This window comes from Procambarus clarkii, chromosome 93 (genome assembly GCF_040958095.1).
Source record: "Procambarus clarkii isolate CNS0578487 chromosome 93, FALCON_Pclarkii_2.0, whole genome shotgun sequence".
NCBI classification, from domain to species: domain Eukaryota; kingdom Metazoa; phylum Arthropoda; class Malacostraca; order Decapoda; family Cambaridae; genus Procambarus; species Procambarus clarkii.
The window spans coordinates 8,302,989-8,329,932 of NC_091242.1; the positions used below are offsets into that span (position 1 = coordinate 8,302,989).

The 26,944-nt window shown below is 42.4% G+C and overlaps 1 protein-coding gene and 1 long non-coding RNA gene across 3 annotated transcripts in view; one reads left to right on the top strand and one right to left on the bottom strand.

Annotated features, from left to right (window-relative positions):
• LOC138359852 (uncharacterized) overlaps positions 1-21,737 on the top strand; it is a 79,674-nt gene extending 57,937 nt beyond the window's left edge. The window contains exon 3 of one of the 2 annotated variants that reach the window (XR_011226077.1): positions 21,676-21,737. This is a non-coding gene — a long non-coding RNA (uncharacterized lncRNA). Of the gene's footprint in view, positions 1-8,538; positions 9,116-21,675 lie in introns of those variants that run through there. The other variant, XR_011226076.1, reaches the window with a different exon arrangement.
• The window catches only part of LOC123746808 (uncharacterized), a 76,769-nt gene that overhangs the window by 37,688 nt on the left and 12,137 nt on the right, over positions 1-26,944 (bottom strand). The window lies entirely within an intron of this gene.

Sequence of the window (26,944 nt, forward strand, 5' to 3'; positions counted from 1 at the left end):
GCGTTTACCACCGTCGGGTGTCTGGTATGTTGACTCCCGACCTATGTTTATCTTATTTCTACTACATATATTGTACTCTCTGTCTGTCTGTCTGTCTAGTCTCTCTCTCTCTCTCTCTCTCTCTCTCTCTCTCTCTCTCTCTCTCTCTCTCTCTCTCTCTCTCTCTCTCTCTCTCTCTCTCTCTCTCTCTCTCTCTCTCTATCTCTCTCTCTCTATCTCTCTCTCTCTCTCTCTCTCTCTCTCTCTCTCTCTCTCTCTCTCTCTCTCTCTCTCTCTCTCTCTCTCTCTCTCTCTCTCTCTCTCTCTCTCTCTCTCTCTCTCTCTCTCTCTCTCTCTCTCTCTCTCTCTCTCTCTCTCTCTCTCTCTCTCTCTCTCTCTCTCTCTCTCTCTCTCTCTCTCTCTCTCTCTCTCTCTCTCTCTCTCTCTCTCTCTCTCTCTCTCTCTCTCTCTCTCTCTCTCTCTCTCTCTCTCTCTCTCTCTCTCTCTCTCTCTCTCTCTCTCTCTCTCTCTCTCTCTCTCTCTCTCTCTCTCTCTCTCTCTCTCTCTCTCTCTCTCTCTCTCTCTCTCTCTCTCTCTCTCTCTCTCTCTCTCTCTCTCTCTCTCTCTCTCTCTCTCTCTCTCTCTCTCTCTCTCTCTCTCTCTCTCTCTCTCTCTCTCTCTCTCTCTCTCTCTCTCTCTCTCTCTCTCTCTCTCTCTCTCTCAGGCAGGGTATAGGGTACTGGACACCAAGGTACAGGCAGGGTACAGGGTACTGGACACCAGGGTGCAGGCAGGGTATTGGGTACTGGGCACCAGGGTCCAGGGTACTGGACACCAGGGTGCAGGCAGGGTACAGGGTACTGGACACTTGGGTACAGGCTTCATCAAGCATATGCGCATCGACTTACGAAACCTTTGCATCTTACCTTATTCAAGGCGGCTTTGTTTACATTTATTAGAGAGTTTACAAACTCCGAAACACTACGAAGTTGCTTATAACAATAATTACTTTGGGTTGTGAAGATTCGAAGCTCGATTGTGCCATAGGCACAATCAGAGAACACTGTATAAACATCAGAGGTCCGCGGTTGTTCAGCGTCTTCCCAGCGACTATAAGAAATATTGCCGGAACAACCGTGGACATCTTCAAGAGAAAACTGGACTGTTTTCTAAGAAGTTCCGGATCAGCCGGGCTGTGGTGGGTATGTGGGCCTACGGGCCGCTCCAAGCAACAGCTTGGTGGACCAAGCTCTCACAAGTCGAGCCTGGCCTCGGGCCGGGCTTGGGGAGTAGAAGAACTCCCAGAACCCCATCAACCATGTATCAAGCAGCAGCAGGTTAACTAATAAAAGTAAGCAAACCCGACATAAATCAGGAAAGATGTACAAGATTCATAAGTGGTTGCGTAAACGCTTCTTGAATTCTGGCCATTTTGACCAATGGGTTTCGTTTTGACCAGTGGGTCTCGCGTTTTGACCAGTGGGTCTTGCGTTTTGACCAGTAGGTCTCGCGTTTTGACCAGTGGGTCTTGTGTTTTGACCAATGGGTCTCGATTCTGTCAACGGGCATGCCTCCTAAGCGATCTTTGCTGATAAGACGCCTGGCGTACTTATCTCAACTAGATCACAGGGAAGCTTATATATTTTTTCCGTTTTCCGGTTGGATATTCGGACGGGGAGATGGTGTCCGGCGCCGGCTTTGCCGAGATCGAGGTGGCGGGAATCCTGGTGTGCCCGCGGTGTGAGGCGGGTGTCTAGCTCTTGCTCCCCCAGAGGTCACTGGAAGACGTTTTTGTCTGATTGAGCTTGAGCTTAGGACGGCCCATCGCGAGTCTGCTGTTTGGGCGCGACTTTGTTGTGGTCAAAGTCCCTCGAGTTGAAGGACGTCTGACACGTTATTTTTTGTGTTGATAGTCTTCCAACTGGTTCTGTTAATGGTCGGGTGGTCTGTCGCTGACCTTCCTGGGGTCACCTATCATCTCCCTGACGCCACAGGTCACTAAACATCTCCCTGACGACACAGGTCACTAAACATCTCCCTGACGACACAGGTCACTAAACATCTCCCTGATGCCGCGGGTCACTAAACATCTCCCTGACGACACAGGTCACTAAACATCTCCCTGACGACACAGGTCACTAAACATCTCCCTGGCGCCACAGGTCACTAAACATCTCCCTGACGACACAGGTCACTAGACATCTCCCTGACGACACAGGTCACCTATCATCTCCCTGACGACACAGGTCACTAAACATCTTCCTGACGACACAGGTCACTAAACATCTCCCTGGCACCACAGGTCACTAAACATCTCCCTGGCGCCACAGGTCACTAAACATCTCCATGGGTCACCAAACATCTTCCTGACGCCACAGGTCACCAAACATCCACCTCACAAAGTTGTTATCGGGCGTAAGACAGTGACCTTCCGCTGACCGGAGACGAATAGTCGCGAGGCTTTGTGGTTTCTCATCACTGGAACGCTGGGCACTTCCGGCCGTCGTGGTCCCTATATCAACAACAACAAAACTGATTTTTCTCTAAACTAAAACTATTTCATATTCTAGTAAATCAATGGTATATATCATAATTTAGTAGAAACTACAAGTTTTAATCGAATATGTCTTTCAAGAGGCACCGGGGCCAGGAGCTGGAGCTATTTCCCACAAACATAAATAGCAGAATGCACAGAGAACCCTGGAAACACAAACCGAAACTGTCTCTATTTTCCGCTTGTTACAACTTGTAATAAAGTTGTTACATCTTGGCTTAACGTGTTTATGACGTATTAGAACGTTGTTACAACTTGCTATAATGGTTGTTATAACTGGTTAGGAGGTGTTAAAACTGGTTTGAACGTTGTATCAACGTCGTAGTTTCGGTGTGTGTTTGGCGGGAAATAAGGAGAAAATTACTCAACGTTCTGGAGATTGCATAAAGCAAGGATAACAAGCATGAAGGAAGTGTGTGAACATTATGGCGGCATCAAGTGCAGGTAAATCCGTCGGGCCACAATTATCAGGATCCAGTTTTTTCCCCCACCAAGCCAGTACAGCGATTCTTAGAAGAACGGTGAAACTTGACTCGTCACTCTGCTCACCTGTGGAGGAGGAGGCTGTTGTGGTTGTTGTTGTTATAGATTCAGCAGCTGGGAACAAAAAGTTCCAAGTAGCACGGGCTATGGTGAGCCCGTAGGGGACTTACCTGGCACAGGAGCGGGTCTGTAACTTGTCACTTATAGTGCATTGTATATGCACGCCTCACTCGGTTGGTTAACCGCCGTTGGGTCGTGTTAGTAACTGGTTGAGTGACCGAGGGTACTGCCTGGCTAGATGGGAGGGGGTGGTTAAGGGGGGGCTGGTTAGGGGGGGGCCTTCGATAAGACTAACAGACTTTCATTTCCCAACAATGGTGTTCTTATATAGCACAGCTTGAGTGATACCTGGGAAGTATGTCCGACGTACTTTAATATACTTGGTTCCCCATTGTCTGGGACAGTAAACCTGTTAGGCTTATCAGGGTACCCACGTCCAGGACTGAGGGCAACGTCTGACCTTCCCCAGTATATAATCCACAACAGTTGTCTAAATTACACCATCTGGTCACCACTTGGTCCGGGAGACATCTCCCGTCACGCAGGGTGCAGTCGCGCCTCCACAGATCTCCAGTATCATCTATTGATACTGGAAATGGCTCAAAAGGGCCACCACTTACGGGCTATTCATGCCCGTGCCACCTTTTGGGTGGCTTAATCTTCTCTCTCTCTCTAAATTCCGGTGTACGGGAGACATCTCCCGTCCACGAGGCTAACCATAGCCCGTGCTTCTTGCCCCGCTCCTGTGCCAGGTAAGTTACGGGCTCACCATAGCCCGTGCTTCTTGCCCCGCTCCTGTGCCAGGTAAGTTACGGGCTCACCATAGCCCGTGCTACTTGGAACTTGTTCCGAGTAGCTGAATCTCTAACAACAACATCTAAATCCCGGGCACCTTTTACATTGGTAGATGAACAGTAACCTGTCCGACACAAATGCTAGAACATGTAACTACTACGGATAGATTGTTCAAAATATGAACTGTAGTACTAAAAAGAAAATTCGTTTTGTACTATTAGAAACCACAAACCTTAACCTGTCCTAGGCCTAAATGCCCAATCATAGGTCTAACATGCAATTTTAGGCGTAATTTGGTCAATATATGTGCTATACTAGGCTTGGGAAAAGTTAGGTTTGGCTGATGTCTTCTTTACCGGACCCTCAACAAAATGAACAGCTCAAAACATGGATTTAGTATCTACATGTGCTGTAATTTTTATTAAATAGGCTGGTGAATCGTTCCTCTGGAAGTGATTCATCCACCTACTGGACTTGTGATCCTGTGGTCCTGGGTTCGATCCCAGGTGCCAGCGAGAAACAATGGGCAGAGTTTCTTTCACCCTATGCCCCTGTTACCCAGCAGTAAAATAGGTACCTGGGTGTTAGTCAGCTGTCACGGGCTGCTTCCTGGGGGTGGAGGCCTGGTCGAGGACCGGGCCGCGGGGACACTAAAGCCCCGAAATCATCTCAAGATAACCTACTCGTCACAATAACAGCGTGGGGACGTACAGTGGCATTATCTGAATCAGAAACTTTATTCCTAACAACCTAAATAAATTATGACAATACTGGCTGGACTAAACAGGTGGACTGAACAGGACTAAATCAGACTTACAATTTAGGCATAACGTGAGTGAGTGACATTTAACTTTTAATTTGAAAGGTGATATATTGTAAAAACAAAGTGAGGTTTACCATTAGTGCGGTAAGACAGATATTGGCACAGTTTATATCGCAAAATTAGGATGATGAGAAGATAATTTGAAGTATAACTAATAAAAACTAATTATACCACGAAATTAGAAAGCTGCACACCCTATCATTCTACATCAACCAGTTCTGGGGCTACCCGGCTCAAAACTCACCCCAAACACACAGCTAATATAACGTCGACCCCGACTTCAATTTAACTCGAAAATGTCTGTCCATACTCCATCTCTGTGACAGTAGTTCCTTTATAATTCCTAATATCCAGCTGGGGGTCTTCCTGCTTTCCCTGCTGACTCCTTGTTTTATCCTATCCTGTAGACCTGCTACACTATCATACATCACTCATTCTTAAGTTGTATTTCCGGACAATTAAGTTCATAATTCTAGAAAAAAAAAGTAGGAGTGCTCAGTGATAATTGACTCAAGATATAAATGAAGGAAATGTTTCAAGATTCATTTAGATCATTTCCTACATTTACAATTAAGCTTAACAAGGTCAACATTTTGTTGGTCCCATAGTTCACATCCACACAAGCTTAGACGTTGTCTTAGACGTTGTCTTAGACGTTGTCTTAGACGTTGTTTTAGACGTTGTCGACTGTTAAGTTACTTTCGATCAGGTATGAAGATGACCATATTCACTAATGACGACCTGCAGGTCTCTAAAGGCATCAGAAACACCATCCCATCCGCCTGTTTGGTAGTACCATATAGTAACGATGAGGACCATAGTACATATACCGACGTACAACGACATTAGAACGTAGAAATCTGAGCTATCGAATTGGACCAACCGGAGAACTAAGCTAACCTCTCCTAACCTTCTTAGGCCTAATACACGATATCCGAGGCCTCAACCCGTTCTCGCAATTGCTTACAGTCAATATTGGCATATTTAATAAGTGCATATGTGACATACTAATTGATTGTGAATATTTTAGTTTACCTTGAAAAGCATAATAGAAAACACCGACCTCACCTAACCTTCTTAGTATGTTAAGATAAGCATCTTATTGCTTCTTAATTACAATTATTACATAACCTAGAGGCCTAATATAGTACAAATGTGTGCTATACTAGGCCTAGGAATAATTAAGTTTGTGGTTTTAGCTTCCTTTATTATAAAAGAATTCGTTACTAGTCAGTATACTAAAAGCTAAGAATGTACAAATTCTGACTATTGACGATCGTCACAATAGGTATTACCTAAAAAGGAGGATGGGTTGGAAAAGTAAGTCCACTACGGGCTCACCATAGCCCGTGCTACTTGGAACTTGTTCCGAGTAGCTGAATCTATAACAACAGGTTGGAATAACTGACAAGTGTACCACACAACGTAACCTTACTTAGTCCTAACTACGCACCAAATATCAAAATATATATTAATGTTAATTCACATATGATAAAATCGAAATTTTGAGTTGACAATAGGGTCAAAATTCGTAATGCGTTTTTGGAGTTAAGTGCAATAATTTTACTCTTAAGAATGGTGACATGAATCGTAAATTTTATGTATTATATAATTCTTTTATAGATTATTTTTATTTATAAGCTAAATAGCTTCAGGTAATGACATTAGTCATAAGTATAATAATTACGTTCGTTAGCATACAAATTAGATTCTTAATTCCGAATAATTAACTCTCAAGTGCTTATGGTAGAACAGTCCTAAGTTTTAAGTAAATTGTATTCTTAAGTAATTTAGTTACATTCTTAAGAACGTCCTCATTCTTTCATACAGTAAATTTATTATTAAGATAAATTGATTGATTGACAAAGATTAAGCCACCCAAAAGGTGGCACGGGCATGAATAGCCCGTAATAAGATCAATAAGATAAGCTACACTATATACGATAACGCCAATCTTAACCTGCCAAACACACAACGAAACTACGACGTTGCTACAACGTTCGAACAAGTTTTAACACCCCCTAACCACTTATAACAACCAATATAGCAAGTTGTAACAACGTTCTAATACGTCATAAACACGTTAAGCCAAGATGTAACAACTTTATTACAAGTTGTAACAAGCAGAAAAGAGAGACAGTTACGGTTTGTGTTTCCAGGGTTAAGTCTACAATGTTGACCAGACCACACACTAGAAGTTGAAGGGACGACGACGTTTCGGTCCGTCCTGGACCATTCTCAAGTCGATTGTGAATGAGAATGGTCCAGGACGGACCGAAACGTCGTCGTCCCTTCAACTTCTAGTGTGTGGTCTGGTCAACATACTTCAGCCACGTTATTGTGACTCATCGCCTGCTTAAGTCTGCAATGTTCATCGGTACTATAATTTCACTTATCGTGTACCCCACCCTACTATTATGTCTCATCAGGTCTTCACTTATTTCAAATCTCCACTTCCTTAGCTGGGCCCGCATCCTTCCGTTATTCTCCTATACCTTACTATTTCACTGCGCCTCCTTTTGGACAACTAATTGACATCTATTTTATTCTTCAAGCCTAAATTCATTCACGAGGTTGGGTCCCAATTTACATTTATCCTCCAGTTATTTAATGTTATGGTTCACCATACGATTTATGCTTCCTACTTCTTATGATAGTAATGTTTAATTCAATAAGCAGGCGATGAGTCTCAATAACGTGGCTGAAGTATGTTGACCAGACCACACACTAGAAGTTGAAGGGACGACGACGTTTCGGTCCGTCCTGGACCATTCTCAAGTCGATTCTAATCTACTATTCTAATCTATTTAATTCAATAAGTAATTATGTAAATCATTTGGACAACTATTTGCTTCAACGTTATGTCTACTATATGATTAATTATTTAATTATAGAAATAATTGGACAACTAATTGCATCAACGTTATGTAACATGTAATGTTAAAATAATAATTAATTAATTTATTTTATAAACCCATTCCGGATTTTGCTCCTACCTCCGAAAATATATATTTTAAATGACTCATAAATGATGTAATTCGTCGCTCGTGGCACTAGGTTGACTACGTGGCTCCTTGTACCCTTTCTCTTCAGTACTCAACCCGTTCTCGCACTTTCTTACAGTGCGGTAACCTATTATACCTATAATAGGTTACATATAATAGGTTAAGTAATAATTGTAATTACGAAGCAATAAGATGCTTATCTTAACATACTAAGAAGGTTGGGTAAGGTCAGTGTTTTCTATGAAGCTTTTCAAGGTAAACTAAAATATTCACAATAAATTAGTATGTCACATATGCACGTATTTAATAAGTCAATATTGACTATACGAAAGTGCGAGAACGGGTTGCAGTACTGGCTGAGGTGACCTCGTAAATAGCCAACCGGTTCCGAAATAGCAAGTCTTCTGTAATCGTGAATAGTTTCATCATATGATCACGTCATTGCGAATTTCTCCAAATCAAGAAAACAACGGATAAGCACGAAGAAAATTGAAGCTTTAAACAGCCCGAACACTTTCCTGTATGTTTTATCACATCTTAACATTGCACAATGCAATGTAGTTTGGTTTAGTGTTGGGCTTAAGGCCTGTCAACCTCTGGAGGGGTCTAACGACCACCACAAGAGTTTACTGTGTGTACGTCTGATACTATACTACTTGTGAAGGAGGAAATGTATATGTTTACCTCTCAGAATGTTTGGTAATGTGTTTATTTGTGATGTGTGTCTATGTATATATTAACACGTTGTACTGAATGGGGTGAGAATAGCTTGAGCTACCTCATCCCTTTGTGTGTATTTTACCTCAATAAACTTATTTCAATTTCAATTTCAATTTCAGGAGTTTACTGTGCAACATGCAAGTGTACCTTAGTCCTAGACATACTTTAAGAGAAAAATAGCCTCTGAACGTGTATACACTGAAGAGTGGCGTATATCTCTGGGTTTACATATTCCGTGTATAAGATACAGAATATATACAAAATATATGTTGACCAGACTACACACTAGAAGGTGAAGGGACGACGACGTTTCGTTGTAATTTAGCCACGTTATTGTGACTCATCGCCTGCATACAAAATATATATTCTGAAGCTGATGAGGTACAGCTGTTATGAACAAAGCTGTTCATCTTGATTTGGATTAGCCTAGGTTCATTTACATACGTGAATTTACATAGTAGACAAGTAAGTGTAATTACAGCTGCACCATGAGCATCATGAGTATGCAAATGTGGAGTAAGTATGTTAGAGTAAGTGTATGTAAATTAACGAGTAGGCTTTTAATGTTGCTATATATGTATCAAGTGAATGTTTTAGTTTAATTCTTATGCTTATTTTCGTACTGCACATCAGTCATTAATTTGTAATAACGAATGCAAGTTATGTTCTAGTCCTGTGTAAATTCAGTTAGGGTAAAATCAACATAGATGTAAATATCTTTAAAATTAAAAGACTAGCTTTTAATATTTTAATTGGCATGTAAGTTCCAAGGAAATTTTGAGTTGGGTTAGTGATATGCAAATTAATAAAAAGAGTTAAAGAGAAACTAATTGTGTGTGAGAGTTATGCCTTTGTTAAATATATGCCTAATTGTCGTTGAGGTAAAGCCGGGGAACACAGAGTTCAAGACAACAGTTTATTTTATTAATACATGAGGTACATGTGCATTAGTGCAGCTACCCTAGACTATATGAAGGGGAGTACAGTGTGTCAAAAAAGCTAACTAGGTGATGCTAAAAAATCCCCATCACACAGGATGGTTAGTCATACAGAGGCATGTGATGGGCAGTCTACACTGGCAGACTCCGGATGCATTTTGAGGATATCATCAACACAAGAGTGAATAAGGTAGCAGTGGTAATAAAAGTCCCCTTCTCCTGCTCTTTGCTGCCACGTCTCCAGCTGAATTTAAGTGGACAAATTTGTAAACTTAGCTTCGGTTGACTCTCGAGAATGATATGCGAGGTTTTTTGAGGTAGTAATATTCCTTAGGATTGTAGATGATGAAGTGTCACTCGGTAATGTTAATGAAAGGGGCTAGGTTTAATGACTAATTTATTTGCACTGGCAGACCATGTTAATTTGGCAACAGATGGATGACGCTAGACTTTCCTCCCTTGACATGAAATTTAAATGCAGTGGATCTTTGGGTCGTGAGAGCGTTTGGTGTGGCTGACTTAACTATTTATACACTTAAATATTCATTTGCCTTTTGAGGTAATTCAGTGTAGGAGAATCAGGTTGTCAGGAAGTGTTTTTTTAAGTGATGCATAAAATGTGTCGTTAGCGAGGATATTATTTGATGTGTGCCGGTATCACTTAGGAGTTCCACTTGTAGATTAGTTATGGACTCAGACTCAGTGGCTACTGGGAGATTATTTATGTAATTAATAAGTTTCTGGTGCATTATTATCTTTGTGTTCCTGCGAGACCTTTTGCTGGTGCCGAGGTGTACGATTTGTAATTCTCTCTCTCTCTCTCTCTCTCTCTCTCTCTCTCTCTCTCTCTCTCTCTCTTATATTATATATATATACATTTAATGGTTTTAATGAATAGTTAAACTAATGCTGAGCATAATAATTCCGCTTTCCCTATATTTCTGGACAACAGGAAGTCATATATATATTATTCAGTGTTTGAGGGGTTCTTGTAATACAGTCGGATTAGTTCTCGACTCACAATCGAGAATTCCGGGTTCGAATCCCGGTCGGGAAAAAAATGGTTGTGCACGTTTCTTATCACTTCATGCTCCTGTCCACCTAGCAGTAAACAGGTACCCAGGAATTAGTCAGCTTGTGAGGGGGTTGCATCCTAGGGAGGGTCAGTAATTCGACCCTATTGGGAGAGGGGGAGGCCTTGATATTAGCCTAACAAGTACTGTATGTATAACCTGGCTGCCTGTCCCTCGATACAATATATTATATAATATGGCTATACAAGAAGTCAAACTAAAACAAAAGACTCGGTAAGCTGAGACCAACCAGTTATAATAGACGATAAAAGAGCATCAAACACCGAATGAATTTAACACTTTACGTCAGTGTTTACACTAGTGAGCTTAGACGACATCCCATTACCCACACAAATGTTTGAAGCAGGTGAAGAGAACGAATTGTGGGATATTAAAAAAACGTGCTACATGCAGAGGAAGAGCGCTGACAAACGTGCTACATGCAGAGGAAGAGCGCTGACAAACGTGCTACATACAGAGGAAGAGCGCTGACAAACGTGCTACATACAGAGGAAGAGCGCTGACAAACGTGCTACATACAGAGGAAGAGCGCTGACAAACGTGCTACATGCAGAGGAAGAGCGCTGACAAACGTGCCACATACAGAGGAAGAGCGCTGACAAACGTGCTACATGCAGAGGAAGAGCGCTGACAAACGTGCTACATACAGAGGAAGAGCGCTGACAAACGTGCTACATGCAGAGGAAGAGCGCTGACAAACGTGCTACATACAGAGGAAGAGCGCTGACAAACGTGCTACATGCAGAGGAAGAGCGCTGACAAACGTGCTACATACAGAGGAAGAGCGCTGACAAACGTGCCACATACAGAGGAAGAGCGCTGACAAACGTGCTACATGCAGAGGAAGAGCGCTGACAAACGTGCTACATGCAGAGGAAGAGCGCTGACAAACGTGCTACATACAGAGGAAGAGCGCTGACAAACGTGCTACATACAGAGGAAGAGCGCTGACAAACGTGCTACATACAGAGGAAGAGCGCTGACAAACGTGCTACATGCAGAGGAAGAGCGCTGACAAACGTGCCACATACAGAGGAAGAGCGCTGACAAACGTGCTACATGCAGAGGAAGAGCGCTGACAAACGTGCTACATACAGAGGAAGAGCGCTGACAAACGTGCTACATACAGAGGAAGAGCGCTGACAAACGTGCCACATACAGAGGAAGAGCGCTGACAAACGTGCTACATACAGAGGAAGAGCGCTGACAAACGTGCTACATACAGAGGAAGAGCGCTGACAAACGTGCTACATACAGAGGAAGAGCGCTGACAAACGTGCTACATACAGAGGAAGAGTGCTGACAAACGTGCTACATACAGAGGAAGAGCGCTGACAAACGTGCTACATACAGAGGAAGAGCGCTGACAAACGTGCTACATACAGAGGAAGAGCGCTGACAAACGTGCCACATACAGAGGAAGAGCGCTGACAAACGTGCTACATACAGAGGAAGAGTGCTGACAAACGTGCTACATACAGAGGAAGAGTGCTGACAAACGTGCTACATACAGAGGAAGAGCGCTGACAAACGTGCTACATACAGAGGAAGAGCGCTGACAAACGTGCTACATACAGAGGAAGAGCGCTGACAAACGTGCCACATACAGAGGAAGAGCGCTGACAAACGTGCTACATACAGAGGAAGAGCGCTGACAAACGTGCTACATACAGAGGAAGAGCGCTGACAAACGTGCCACATACAGAGGAAGAGCGCTGACAAACGTGCTACATACAGAGGAAGAGCGCTGACAAACGTGCTACATACAGAGGAAGAGCGCTGACAAACGTGCTACATACAGAGGAAGAGCGCTGAAAAAACTAAAGCATTCGAAAGCCCCAAGTGTGGACGGAATGCAATCCAAAGTCGAGAAGGAACTAGCAGATGAACGATGCCTACCACTGAAACTCCTTTTCATAAAATCTCTGGACCAAGGGATAGTTCCCCCCTAGTTGGGAAATATCCAAATGTCACCCATATTTTCAAAAAAGTCAGAAAGATCTCGGCAGAAAATTTTCGTCCGATCAGCTTCATCTCAAACATCTGCAAAGTCATGGAGGAGAATCCTCAGGGAGGGAACCATTCGTTATGTCACAGTGAACAATCTAGAAAAATCAACACGACATGGGTTTAAAATAAAAATTAATCTTGTCTTGCAAGACAAGATTGTCTCCTGCTCACTGACTGCTCACATTTTTGCAAACTGTAACCATCTATCCAGACAAAGGACTTCTAGTAGATGTCGTATACACGTACTTTATTTAAACTTTTGATAAGGTACCACATGAAAGACTAGCAAGGAAATTACAGTCACGTGGAATAAATGTGAATAAACTAGAATGAATAACACAATATATCAAAGAAAGCAGAGGGTAGTGCTAAATGGGAAGGAATCTTACAGGAGAAATGTGGCGAGCTGGGTACTGCAAGGGTCCATTTTGGAGCCAATCCTTTTTATGGCATAAACATCAATGATATAGATAAGAATATTACAAACCACATCATCAAATTTGCAGATGAAGTCTTACATTCCCGTTTGGATACCAATTAAGTATACCAATGTCTCTGGTATCCCAGCTTTATTTTGAGATTCTTGGAGTATGATTGGTAGAACTGCGGAGTCTCCAGTTTTGTGGTCCAAAGTTCGAGGCTCCGATAGTCCAAGTTAACGAAATTTCACACACACACACACACACACACACACACACACACACACACACACACACACACACACACACACACACACACACACACACACACACACACACACACACACACACACACACATTCAGCATTCAGGGCAGATGCATTTGGGAAATGTTTCATCTGATGCGTCTGTTCACCTAGTAAATATGTACCTGGGAGTTAAGCATCTGTTGTGGTACGCATCCTGTGAGAGGTCAGTAGGTGGCCGTAGAAGGTGCCTTGATGAACCTGACAGGTTTCATGTCCCCGACTTTTAAAACCATAAGTTTTATAATAAATAACATAAAATAGCCAGGCTCTCTCTATTGATATATTGAACTACCTCAATTCATTATTGTTTTTGTTCTCGTTTTGTTTTAAGTCTTAGTTTTTTCCCCCCATTTTATGTGGGAAAAAGCCTTGGGGTGGACGGTGGACCCCCGGTCCCATCCCAAATCCTTATCCTGATCCCTTCCAAGTGCTATATATAGTCATAATGACTTGGCGCTTTCCCCTGATGGTTCAATTCAAATTTTCTATTGACGGTGCTATATAGTCGTAATGGCTTGGCGCTTTCCCTTAATAATTCCCTCCCTCCCTCCCTATTGATGGTCATGTTTATGCATTTCCAGATGTCTTTGAAAAGGTGCCGCCATAACTGCATATTGAGGTAATTGGGGTCGTATAGTCTCCAAGTGGGCTTGTAACCGTATAGGCGACACTCAGCTTTTTCAAGGAGTTCCGTGTGGTGTCAAGGAGCCAGATTCACGAAGCAGTTACGCAAACACTTAAGAACGTATACATCTTTCCTCAATCTTTGACGGCTTTGGTTACATTTATTAAGCAGTTTACAAGCATGAAAACTTGCCAATCAACTGTTGTTATTGTTATAAACAGCCTCCTGGTGCTTCGGAGCTCATTAACTGTTTAATAATTGTAAACAAAGCCGCCAAAGATTGAGAAAAGATGTACAGGTTCGTAACTGCTTGCGTAACTGCTTCGTGAATCTGGCTATAGGGTTCTTCGTGAGCACGATGGCGTTCTTACTCTTGTAGTAAATTGTGAGTTGCCTCTTCTGTTTAGTGCTTGTAGACGGTTATGTTTTATAGATTGTGATTTTTCTAGACTATTTGTCTCCATCTTTGGAACCGATTGATTGATAAAGATTAAGCCACCTAAAAGGTGGCACGGGCATGAATAGCCCGTAAGTGGTGGCCCTTTTGAGCCATTACCAGTATCAAGAGCTGATACTGGAGATCTATGGAGGTGCGACTGCACCCTGCGTGACGGGAGATGTCTCCCGTCCTCTTTGGAACCATTTAAAGTAGTTCGCGTAATGTACCGGTTGGTCGGGATGTGTAGTCTCAACCTCATCAGTTGCTGCATGCCGGTTCACGGTTATTTTAGTGATAAGTCCAGGTATCCGTTAGCGTATCCATTGTCAATACAGATTTGTCCTCATTCTCCTGAGTTCCTAATCGACCTGCTTTCGGCTAGAGCTGTGTGAAAACACTGTTGACACACGCACGAACACGAGGCTTGTACCAGTCCAGGTAGTTAGTACTACTATTATGTGAACTTCGCAATAAGTCAAGAAATTATTTTGGGGACTTGAACGCTCATGGTGCGCATGGAATGAGCAATGGCGAAGCACATGGAATGAACAGGGGCGAGTCGCTTAGCCAGCCAGCACGAGGGTTCCTGGCTGATGATCCCACGTAGGGGGCTTCAAGGCATATGTGGATCTTCAGTCACATAAGCATATCTAGGCTTGTATTCTCTGGCACCTTTTTCGGCTGGTGAAGTTCAGACCTTTTGGCACAAACTGTTTAAGTGTGTTTGTGTGTGTGTGTGTGTGTGTGTGTGTGTGTGTTACAGGATGAGGCCTACGCTCGTGGTGTCCCATCTTCCCAGCACTCTTTGTCATATAACGCTTTGAAACTACTGACGGTCTTTGCCTCCACCACCTTCTCACCTGTGTGAGAACCGTGTGTGTGTGTGTGTGTGTGTGTGACAATGCGAGCGCTTAATAAATAACATTTTAAACACAATAACATACCTTGGTAACTTTAACTCTTGAAGAATATATAGTGATCCAAGAAATGTAACAACACAGTGAAGCCAAATGTCCTCTCGTATATGAGGAGCCGCGAGAGCACAAATGTTACTCCGTCTCCTGACACGTCACAGGGCCACAAGGCGAGAGAATTAACAATTCAACTGTCTGGCAGGAGAGCGACTCCCGGAATGATTCTGGCAGAGCGCGAACCTGTGCACCTTCAGTTGCCTTGTAGCTGAAGCACCCGGGGGGCATGGCACAGACGGCTTGGCGAGAGGTTATGGTGGTGGTGGTGTGGGGGTTGGTGATGGGGGAGCGCTGCCTGCTCTAGCGTGCTGGTGGAGGGTTGTGGGGGTTGGAGGGGGGACTGTTTGGACTAGCGTGATGATGCAGGTTTGGTGTGATGGTTGGTGAAGTAGGGGGTGAGGGGGGGACTGTCTGGGGTAGCGTGGTTGTGGAGGGTTGTGTGGGGTTATATAAACTAAGGGAGAAAATGACTATCCGAAGGAGGTTAAGTCAGCTTACTTTAGACCCGGTGTGTATAGATTATTATTATTAACATCTTTATTGACAAAATTAATTACAATTTTGCCTAATCTGAGGATTTTGATAGTCTTATTAAATTGAGGATAATGCTAGTATCCACTGTCACGCAGGACAGAGGGTCATACATAAGACAATAGGTGTGTATAGAGCGGTGCTCTCTCCACCCAGGAGTGGAGAGATTAGGTGCGGTTTCAACGGCTCGTTAACCCCTCTCTCGTCAGCACACACACACACACACACTCCAACACTCAGTTTTCATTCGTCTTCTCCCAAAGATATATAACATTATAGGGCAACGTTTATATTTCTAGGAACTGTGAAAAAGGAGACAAGTGGTGTGTCGGTGGGGAGCATGTGTGGGTGTGGGGAGTGTTTGAGTGGGCAGGGTGCGTGGGTGGGACGGTGTGGGGGGTGTTTTGAGGGGTTCCTGATGTGGGTCTTTAAATGTGTATGGGGAGAGGAGGGGGGGGGGGGGAGTTTATGGGTTGGGAAGGTGTGCGTGTGGGTATGGAGAGCGGGGAGGGTCTGTGGGTGAGCAACCCGTTCTCGCACTTTCGTATAGTCAATATTGACTTATTAAATACGTGCATATGTGACATACTAATAAATTGTGAATATTGTGGGAACCGACCTGTGAGATTTATATTTATTTAATTTATATGAATTTATATTTACGTTAATTTATATACTTCGATAGCAATTTGTATAATGATAAGTGGACTGTATTTCTGCAATAATCTCATAATCTCACAAATCGATCCTCTACACATTAGGGGGGGTTTATTAAATTAATATATATGCAGCCAATCAAACTACAGTATCTACATACATTAAAGAGGTTCCTTATCTTATAGTACAGCAGGTTAGTCCACCAGGTATAACTAGGGTGTAGACACCAAATTATCCTCTTTGAGGTAGCTTCCATATCACCCAGTAACTGGTGCACAAATCTTGCATCCTCGTCTTGACCTGTCAAAAGTGCGCTAGCTGTGAAGCCAGATACCTATATATGACAAGTATATCAGAGAAAACAGTACATGGAACATGAAGACCTGGCTTAATTACCTTTAGTTTGAGGCTTCCATGTGATCTAACCGGGTCACCCTATATAATGACATTAATGGCCACTAATGATAAATAATGGGTTTCGGAAAGAACACTTAACTTGATTTGTTGACAGCGTGTTGACAGATGGTACACCTTTGGTATCCATAACACTACGTCCAAGTAAAATTAACAGGAGCCGAATTTGCTCCCGTGTGAGCCTCTGGTCTCGTATAACAATGACTGTTTAACACTCCATACTATTGACGTTACTGGCCGACATTGTCCAGATATGATAGGAGCTCAATTTGCTCCACACGTCTCGGAGGTGACACAACAATGGCTCCCTCCTTCCTCCCTCTGACGCCTGGCTTACATTGTCCACATTTCAGAAAGTGATAGAAGGGTCACATTTACTCTACTTTAATATTGATAATTAAGTTAATTTATATAAGATGTTTTTATGATGGTAAAGTCCAAAGACTAATGTATTTAAGAATAATTCCCAGCAGAATAGCTGGTGAATTATAATAGTATGTGGTGATGATATCCCGTTTTCTTTAGACGGTAATTCCACTACAAGTTACGTTTTCTATGGGTAACTTGTTTATACAATACAGCTATTATCTGTATGATTATTAAATGGTGTCGGATTTTCCGACATAATTCCCCAGGGGGCTGCTCACGGGTCGAAGTCCTAATTAGAACAGACGAACACCGATACTCCTCCTTTGAATTATTAGATTAATTTGATGTTAGTAGTTAGTAATCACACATTTGTGCGTCTGTTCGTACAGGACGGATGTCCCGTACTAGACTTGCAGGGGTTAGAAGTCTAATGCGATTTCATTTCCCTGTCAACTCTTGAAAGGCTAATATTCAAGCCTTATTACATATTATTTAACCCACAAGACTGAATGTGATCAAGTACTACAGTCAAGTATGATTCAGGGACTGCAGTGAGATCAGTGACATTAGATATAACTTGAAGTTTCTTCAGGTAACTGGACACTGATATATAAACACTGAGGCCCATGGAATACATCTTGATTAAATAATAAATGTATCAAATCAGTCATCAGATTTATTGGGGTTTAATTTAATTAATTGATTCAGAGGATTGAATAGCTCATCATTAAAGTAAAGTATGGTTCTGAGACTGCAGTGGGTTCAGTGACATTGGTCGCAGTGACTTGTAGCTGTTTTAGGCTACTGTTCACTGATTTGCCACTGAGGCCTCATGAACTCATCTCCAGCTTTAAATGATGATACTAACATCAACCTCTGTTGGTATAGTCAGCTGTAATCTCCTTAGTATAATGCTACTGGAGAAATATAATCAGCTGACAAATTTAGATTTCTACTGGTATTGTTTATCTGCAGGCATAGGTCTCCTCAGGCTTGATACTGGGCCTGAGAGTAATTTACCTCCTGCAGAGTTTAACATGGTTATACCCTGATATTTAGTAGGGCTACCAATGAATTGATGGTAGTAATCTGTCCCCACAAGGACAGCCATTTGGCATTTGATTTGCTCAAATTTACCTGCAGCTGCTTGATAATAGCTTTCCAGGTCAGCATAATCAACTGTTGATTGTTGTGACAAATCTTCACATTTCTTGATCTGTCTTGTTAAGTGGCCTTTAAGACCTGCAAGGGTTCTTTTCATTCTCCCTGCATTATCCATACTGGCTCGTTGGTGAAGCCTTGTGGGGCTTGTACTTGGGCTGCTCATAATACTGAACAAGCACTGATGGTAGCCTAGGGTAAATTCTGCACTCACTAGGCAATAATCCTACCTCTACTAGAGGTTAGCACTTAAAATTAATACACATTATATATATACAATCATACACACTAATGATTTGAGTGAGAAACCAGTGTCACTGGAAGTACCTTTAGGTTAGCTCTTCTATATCACCCTAGGATGGTAGAGACACTAATTAATCACTCAAAGGTGTAATGATCATAAGTAAATTATTATATATACACAACTCAACTCGAGTTGATAAAAATTACACCCAAAATAGGGTCTGGACCATTCATTAATGGTGTTAGGTTGTTCAATATAGTACAACTGACTATGGTAATAATGGGACTAGGATGAACGATAATAGTTCAACTAGTCAATGGTTTTATCCTACCCTGTTGTGGGTTGGCAATTAGTAAATATTATACTGTGATCACTAGTGCAATATATATTAAATAATTCTCTATTTTGGAGAAATAATATACACAATTATTGATAATAGCCTCTTAATTAGCCTCTATGAAACTTCTAATATTATCAAGAAGTATTAAATATTATTAGTGACCTCGCGAAATAAACTCCACAAAATTCGTAGATAATCTCTCGCGAAATGTAACACCACGAAATCCGTGAACAATCTCGCGAAGACACAGTCACTAATTAGGCTGGCTTCAATATTAGCGCTGTCATTTCACGAAATAACACGCCACCAAATATCTGTGGGTGTGCATGAAACCGCTGACGAAGCTGAACTGGGCTGAGGGAGGCTCCTGAGCTCCCTCGAGGCTACGCTGCCGTCCTTGACTGGCTGGCCTTTGTTTAAATAACACTGCACTAGTATATTTAATGAATCCACTGGTTAACTGGTTCATCCGGTACTAAGATGACCAAATGTGGGTTCAAAGGATCAAATAATCCGTCATCCGGTTCGAAGATGACCAAATATTGTAGGAACCGACCTGTGAGATTTATATTTATTTAATTTATATGAATTTATATTTACGTTAATTTATATACTTCGATAGCAATTTGTATAATGATAAGTGGACTGTATTTCTGCAATAATCTTATAATCTCACAAATCGATCCTCTACACATTAGGGGGGGTTTATTAATTGAATATATATGCAGCCAATCAAACTACAGAATTAACTACACATTATTAAACATTGAAAAGGTTCCTTATCTTATAGTACAGCAGGTTAGTCCACCAGGTATAACTAGGGTGTAGACACCAAATTATCCTCTTTGAGGTAGCTTCCATATCACCCAGTAACTGGTGCACAAATCTTGCATCCTCGTCTTGACCTGTCAAAAGTGCGCTAGCTGTGAAGCCAGATACCTATATATGACAAGTATATCAGAGAAAACAGTACATGGAACATGAAGACCTGGCTTAATTACCTTTAGTTTGAGGCTTCCATGTGATCTAACCGGGTCACCCTATATAATGACATTAATGGCCACTAATGATAAATAATGGGTTTCGGAAAGAACACTTAACTTGATTTGTTGACAGCGTGTTGACAGATGGTACACCTTTGGTATCCATAACACTACGTCCAAGTAAAATTAACAGGAGCCGAATTTGCTCCCGTGTGAGCCTCTGGTCTCGTATAACAATGACTGTTTAACACTCCATACTATTGACGTTACTGGCCGACATTGTCCAGATATGATAGGAGCTCAATTTGCTCCACACGTCTCGGAGGTGACACAACAATGGCTCCCTCCTTCCTCCCTCTGACGCCTGGATTACATTGTCCACATTTCAGAAAGTGATAGAAGGGTCACATTTACTCTACTTTAATATTGATAATTAAGTTAATTTATATAAGATGTTTTTATGATGGTAAAGTCCAAAGACTAATGTATTTAAGAATAATTCCCAGCAGAATAGCTGGTGAATTATAATAGTATGTGGTGATGATATCCCGTTTTCTTTAGACGGTAATTCCACTACAAGTTACGTTTTCTATGGGTAACTTGTTTATACAATACAGCTATTATCTGTATGATTATTAAATGGTGTCGGATTTTCCGACAAATATTTTAGTTTACCTTGAAAAGCTTCATAGAAAACACCGACCTTACCTAACCTTCTTAGTATGTTAAACATCTTATTGCTTCGTAATTACAATTATTACGTAACCTATTATAGGTATAGGTTAAGTAATAATTGTAATTACGAAAAATAAGATGCTTATCTTAACATAGTAAGAAGGTTAGGTAAGGTTGGTGTTTTCTATGAAGCTTTTCAAGGTAAACTAAAATATTCACAATAAATTAGTATGTCACACGCATTTATTTAAGTCAATATTGACTTTAAGAAAGTGCGAACAGGTTTGCTCACCCCCCTGTTAAAGGTCTTTGGGTATGTTGGTGGGGAGAGTTTACGCGTGTGGAAGGTGTATAGGTGATTAACGAAGATTAAGCCACGCAAGAGGTGGCACGGGCATGAATAGCCCGTGATATATGGGTGAATGTTTGTTGTTTTAGATTTAGCTACTCAGAACGAAATGTTCATGTAGCACGAGCTATAGTGAGCCTGTAAAATGGTATGGGTGAAGAGTTGTTGTTGTTATAGATTCAGCTACTCGGAACAAGTTCCAAGTAGCACCTGTATGGTGAGCCCGTAGTGGACTTACCTGGCACAGGAGCGGTGCTGTGGGGTGAAGAGGTATGTGTGTGCTTATATAACAATGTTTACCTAATAGTGACAACTGGGAAGTGTGGTATAAACATTTTATACCACTCCCACTAGCCTTGTTGACCTGCATTTTTTAAGCTTTAAACGACGGGAGCCGGTCGGCCGAGCGGACAGCACGCGGGACTTGTGATCCTGTGGTCCTGGGTTCGATCCCAGGCGCCGGCGAGAAACAATGGGCAGAGTTTCTTTCACCCTATGCTCCTGTTACCTAGCAGTAAAATAGGTACCTGGGTGTTAGTCAGCTGTCACGGGCTGCTTCCTGGGGGTGGAGGCCTGGTCGAGGACCGGGCCGCGGGGACAACTAAAATCCCCGAAATCATTTCAAGATAACCAAGAGACGTTCAAATTATTTGCTGTATATCTAATAAAGTTGTAGATGGAGGTGGTTTTCAGTACCTTTACTTAAAGAGCATTCCATTTCATTCACCAGTTGATTGACAGTTGAGAGGCGGGACCAGAGAGCTGGACCTCAACCCCCGCAAGCGTAACTAGGTGAGTACTTGTTGAACATCCGTATTGAGTATCTTCTTGAGGTTATCTTGAGATGATTTCGGGGCTTTAGTGTCCCCGCGGCCCGGTCCTCGACCAGGCGAGGAGTATTTCGTATTTCGTATTAGAGGAGTACGAGTATTTCCTTACATTTCTTAAATTCATTTGTATTTCCAGTTTACACCTATGCCCGATTGCCCAGTTTTGTCACACTTTAGAGAGGCTGTCCTAGTCCATCTTGTCTATTACCCTCAGTATGATATATACAGTGATCATGTTTCCTCTGTCCCCTCTCTACTTTAGGGTTGTGAGATTGGGTTCCCTTGAACTGTACCCCATAACATAGTCGTCTTAATTTTGACATTAGTCTTGTTACAAATCTCGGGTTTTTATGCATAGTTTTATGCACCACAAGGTGCGGATTCCATACCGGTTCTGTATACAGTATGTTAGTATTGGCTTCACATATATAAGCTGTGTAGAGTGTCCTGAAAAGAGTTCCTATTTAGGTTTTTAAATATCGTTAAAACGTTTGCCAACTTCCCATGTGCTGCCGATGTTAGCCATGTTACCATATATGTTATATGTTATATATGTTAGCCATATTATATGTTACCATAATTATATTATATGTTACCATAATTATATTATATGTTACCATAATTATATTATATGTTACCATAATTATATTATATGTTACCATAATTATATTATATGTTACCATAATTATATGTTACCATAATTATATTATATGTTACCATAATTATATTATATGTTACCATAATTATATTATATGTTACCATGATTACATTATAATGAAAAATTACCACACAATCAGTCCTCGGACCAAGTCCATTCTAACCAGGGGTCTACCCCAAAGACACATTCATCAATGTTAACATTCTGTTCATTCAAAACATAACTTTTCGCAAATATAAATTATTATTATAATTGCATATTGTGCATATTTAGTCACTGGTTAGGTGATTAGGTTCTGTTGGCGATTATTTGTATTTGTAGTACGTGGGTGAAGCATTTACAGCGTTGTGGTTCGAACAAAAGTCGTCAGTGAAGCACTTGTTCCGGAAGTGTTCGGACGTCATCAGTTGTGAATCGTGTGTAAATCGACTTGGAGCCCTGTTGTTTGTGCACAAACAACAGGGCCCTAAACCCCTATTTAGGGGGTAATTAGTTACCCCTAAAATCCCAAATCGAGAGTGGGAAGGGTACCGGAATTCCCCCCCCCCCCCTGGATCGCGCGATAAATCTACCTCACCCGTCAGTCATTCATCTGTCATCTATCTCAGAAATGGAGGGACTCTTCTAGTCATAACACTCACTACTATCTGAGGCCTAATATAGTACATATGTGTGCTATACAAGGTCTAGGAATATTTAAGTTTGTTTTTTAGCTTCATTTTCATCCGGCTTTATAAAATGAATAGTGCCAAGTTCTACTCTAGTTGCTTGGAACGGTAATCTTTATACTATGGTGAATATAGTTACAACAGCTATCTAAACAGGGGAATGGGTTGATATATACAAGTTCAAATATAAAGGTACAGATATGTAAATACACTAGATCGGGTACCCAGCGGTGCCCGGGTCTCGCTCCATCTTCCCCTCTCCCACTCTGTTATCTTTCTCTTCTTATATCCCCGCTCTCCTTTCTTGTCCTCGTCTTCCCCATTTCCTCTCCTCTCCCTGTATTCCCACTCTCCATCTTTCTCCCCCTTTCCCATCTCCTTCCACCTTCTCTCTCTATCCGTCTTATTCGTTGTCAGTCTCTCTCATCAACCTGTCCTCTCAAAAAAATACTCGTATTTTGACGCTAAAATCACCAACGGGCAAAATATAGGGAGAGATTCATAGCTATATATATTATAGATATATAGTTATGAATCATAGCTACTCACCAACAACCAAGGTTTTCAATGCGTGGATCTGTTAGATTAAATCGGTGACTTATATTATTATATTAATAATAATAATAATAATAGTTATTTAGACAAAAGTACATACATAGGATACAAGAACAGTGGAGGATTCCGTTCTTTTGTCAATTGTGGACAGTCAAGAGGATAGGCAGCTCTGAGATTATGTAATATATGTGCCCAGCACACACAACATTATTATTTAATATGGATACTTTGATGCAAAGTTAAAAGAATGTTGTGTAGGCGATGAGTCACAATAACGTGGCTAAAGTAAGTTGACCAGACCACACACACTAGAAGGTGAAGGGACGACGACGTTTCGGTCCGTCCTGGACCATTCTCAAGTCGATTGTGATGAGGAAGTAGAGAGAGGCAATAAATAGGCAAAAGAGGGGTGAGGAGCAAAGGTGTAGTAGAGGGGATAATAGGAAAACGAACTGCAGAGGTCCTATTGGCCCATGCGAGGCAGCTCCTATTATTGAATGTTGTGATTATGATGAGTGTGGGGTTGAAAAAAAACTCTGTGGACAACCAAACCCCTCATTTCAGACTGAACATGAGTCATTGGTTGTCGCAGTAAAAACTAATCTTACTTAAAGCGGGACATGGGGGGTTGATCTCGTACCTCCTATGACACCTCCCCCACACAATCACAAATCACCATAGAAAGTTGCTATATATATATATATATATATATATATATATATATATATATATATATATATATATATATATATATATATATATATATATATATATATATATATATATATATATATATATATATATATATATAATGTGTGTGTAGTCTCATTGAATATGACAGCATATTCCGTATTAACTATTTTCTAGTTTAGGGCTTCTATCCCTCTTACTAGTGCTCTCTTGCATCAGGGTTTAGTTGGAAGAGCAGTTCACCAAAAGTCATGTTCGCTTTCAAGGTGAAGAAAAAGAAGTGAATAACTATAAAATGTATTACACTTATTATAAAATTGCACAACGTTTCGAACCTATATGGTTCATTCTCAAGTGATGTTACAGTACAGGACATAATATTTATACTAATATTGGGTCAGGTGAATACAAATGGCTCGAACAATGGGGTCAGGTGAAAACAATTGGTAAACATAAGGGAAAGAGTAAGGCATAACAACAACACTGGTCTCCAAAAATACTCGGTAAAATGCCAGTGTTGGCACTGTTCTCCTCCCGCACCATGTTGCAACTGATGTTAGGGACGTAAAAGACTGCCACGAAGATATTAAACATAATCCTCGAAGCCCAAGGTCATTCTGTCCTCCAAGTGGACTCTTTCACTCGACCCCCTCGTGGTCGTCATCAGCCTCTTCCAGTTGTGAACATCACTTTTGATAGTAGGACCCTTCCACGTATAATTCTTGCTGGTGCCAGATGCTCCGTTCAGGAGTACATTACCTCTCCTAGACATTGCACTAAGTGCAGGAAATTCGGGCATGGTGCCCTCAAATGAACAAGTACTGTCTCTCTCTGCCCCATGTGTTGGGGACTCTGGTCACTCTAAGACAGAGTGCTTTTCTCCCCCAGGTTCTCTACCTCATTTGCGGTGAGGCCTACCCTACCTTCTCCCGCGCATGTATACACTACAAACTTGAGGAAGCTGTCCTCAAGTTGATACACCACGATTGTTTGTCTTCTCCTGAGGCGAGACGCCAAGTCCGCCGTCTCAACCTTTTCCCTGGCACATCTTATGCTCTTGTGTTGCATTCCACCTCTCCTCGCCCTTCCCCCATTTCTCGATTTCACAACCGTTTGCAGGCCTTAGACCCGGACACGCCCACCGCCTCCTTCCCTGTTCCTTTCCGTTCTAACGCTAGGGGGTCCCCCTCCTGGTTCTCCATCTGGTGTTTCCCCCCTTCCTTCCCAGTCTGCTGTGTCTCCTGTGTCTTCTTTCCCATTTCCCTTCGATCCTTCTCCCCAACCCTTCCCCCTGTCTCTTGGCTCTCCACGCCGCCTGTCTGTCCGAGAGACGAGAACTAGGGTGTGGCCAGGTGAGAGACGAGAACTAGGGTGTGGCCAGGTGAGAGACGAGAACTAGGGTGTGGCCAGGTGAGAGACGAGAACTAGGGTGTGGCCAGGTGAGAGACGAGAACTAGGGTGTGGCCAGGTGAGAGACGAGAACTAGGGTGTGGCCAGGTGAGAGACGAGAACTAGGGTGTGGCCAGGTGAGAGACGAGAACTAGGGGTGTGGTCAGGTGAGAGACGAGAACTAGGGTGTGGCCAGGTGAGAGACGAGAACTAGGGGTGTGGCCAGGTGAGAGACGAGAACTAGGGTGTGGCCAGGTGAGAGACGAGAACTAGGGTGTGGCCAGGTGAGAGACGAGAACTAGGGTGTGGCCAGGTGAGAGACGAGAACTAGGGTGTGGCCAGGTGAGAGACGAGAACTAGGGGTGTGGCCAGGTGAGAGACGAGAACTAGGGTGTGGCCAGGTGAGAGACGAGAACTAGGGTGTGGCCAGGTGAGAGACGAGAACTAGGGTGTGGCCAGGTGAGAGACGAGAACTAGGGTGTGGCCAGGTGAGAGACGAGAACTAGGGTGTGGCCAGGTGAGAGACGAGAACTAGGGGTGTGGCCAGGTGAGAGACGAGAACTAGGGTGTGGCCAGGTGAGAGACGAGAACTAGGGTGTGGCCAGGTGAGAGACGAGAACTAGGGTGTGGCCAGGTGAGAGACAAGAACTAGGGTGTGGCCAGGTGAGAGACGAGAACTAGGGTGTGGCCAGGTGAGAGACGAGAACTAGGGTGTGGTCAGAGCTCGACATTCGAGGAAATTTGAGAGTGTAGACGAAGGTAGGGAGAAAGTAACGCGAGCTGGAGAGGGAGAGATGGACAAGTGACTCTTCTCACACGGAGTCAAAAGTAAATATGATAAGAGCTCAACCTGACCAGTCAACTAAAGGTCAGGAGGCGGACCTGCGTCCCGAAGCTCCTCCCCGTCCCAGGGTCTGCACACCCTCCAATACTGTGTCTGGCTTATGTAACTGCTTTACCAGAGACCACATGTAATTATATAAGTATATTATATAATTACTTATATTGCACAAACTGGCTGCGAACCTTAAATTAGCGTTGATTACCTATTGATGTTTTAGAGTGTGTCTGGTCTGGGAGGTTGTTATATCTTCGTGACCTGGAGGCCGACAGAACCATCACAGCCAGAGTGATCACTTTTCCAGTTCTCTCTCTCTCTCTCTTTCTTTCTGTCTCTCTCTGTCTCTCTCTCTCTCTCTCTCTCTTTCT